The following is a 1,665-nucleotide window of genomic DNA, read 5'->3' as shown; positions in this document are numbered from 1 at the left end:
AAGAAGACTATGAAGTTGCTTGCTTGGATGTGGCTACCTTTATTTAATGCCTTTCTCTTCATCTTGCTACTTGCTTATTGATATTGCTTGATTTGAAGTCCAAAGGAAAAATGGTTTCTATATGACATTCTTGTCTATTGGATTGCATCCCATTGGTCAGATCTTTTCAACTCTTAACTTTTAAATTTTTTCTTAGGATTAGTCTCTTCATCTCCTCCCATTTCTTAAATTTCAAATCTCTCCCCCTTTTCAAAATCTTCTTTGCTTGTGATTTCTAAACATAAACTTTATTGCAAAATTAGAAACTTTGACCTTATGCCATTTCATTTTTACACTCTTTTCTTAATCAAACATGTAAATGAACTTAACCATATTGACTTAAAATTTCAAAATACAAAAAGAACTAACACTCATTTAAACTCTTTTAGGGCCTTTATGCCTCCTTTTAAATTTAAATTTTGTTAAAAGCAATTCACTCACTTTGAAATTGATACCACGAACTACGAGGTTTTGATCCCTCATTTTTATGTTGGTACGTAGGCATAAGTCCAAAGGTCTTGTCAAACACAAAATATAATCAATGAATTCTTTTCTCATCCCCACACTCTATTTATTCAAAAATATTTTATACCAAAACACATACACACATAAAAAAGGCTCCCTATAAGTACCTAGGACACTTTGGGTGCTAACACCTTCCCTCTGTGTAACCAACCCCCTTACTTGTAATCTCTGGAATTTTACTAGTTTTGATTTTAAAACTTCTTATCTTTGGGTTTTGTTCGTACTTTTCCCTTTTCCTTTGGAAACAATAAAAGTGCGGTGGCGACTCTGGTTTTATTGAAGTTAAGTTTATCCATAGATTAATGGTCATGAATTTACCGATACAGAAATTAAGTGGCAACTCTGCTGGGGAGTAGTCCTCAATGGGTTTAGCCTACTTTTTTATGTGTATATAATTGTATATATGATGTTTGTATATTTATTTATATGATATAATCTGCCTATTGTGCTTGGTGATGTCTGAGTGGTGAGATAAGTTCTAACCCGAACTTGAGGGCAATTAAGATAGGAAGATGGTATAGTCATGTTCAACTTGTGTGGAGTAGTCCTAACCAAGTTGGCTTGAGACCCATATACTCAATGGAGACCCTTTTGGAGCTATTGATGTCACATAAGTTATTTGTGGTTACGCATTACTTTCTCTGATTTGGGGATCGAGAAGCTGAGGATCGTAGAACATTTAACCTAACTTAGCCAATTTAGGACGTAGTGCGGAGAATGTTCAAGTGTAGACTTGATAATAGTTGTTACGCGATACAACACTCAGACAAGTTTCTCTTGAGAATATTATGGATTGATGAGTCAGTCATCCTACCTATAATTCGATAGATGGAATTAAGACTCTGGGAACTTTTTAGAACATGATCTACTGGTTTTTATCCTTAGTACCCTCCTTTGGGATGGTTTCTTAACCTGACTCCATGCTCATGACTCGCAACAACCGTTTGATTCTTGGTTGATCCAATCAAGTCTTGTCAATATCAATGGAACTGGGTGTTGATAAGGTGAAACCATAATCCACCAAAATAGATGATTGATCTTGACAATGACTTGTTTCACCCCTTGACCTTTGTTTGTTTGCCTTGTTTGTGATCCCTTATT

This window comes from Lathyrus oleraceus, chromosome 5 (assembly GCF_024323335.1).
Source record: "Lathyrus oleraceus cultivar Zhongwan6 chromosome 5, CAAS_Psat_ZW6_1.0, whole genome shotgun sequence".
In the NCBI taxonomy this organism is placed as follows: Eukaryota; Viridiplantae; Streptophyta; class Magnoliopsida; order Fabales; family Fabaceae; genus Lathyrus; species Lathyrus oleraceus.
This window is presented reverse-complemented; position numbering follows the sequence as displayed.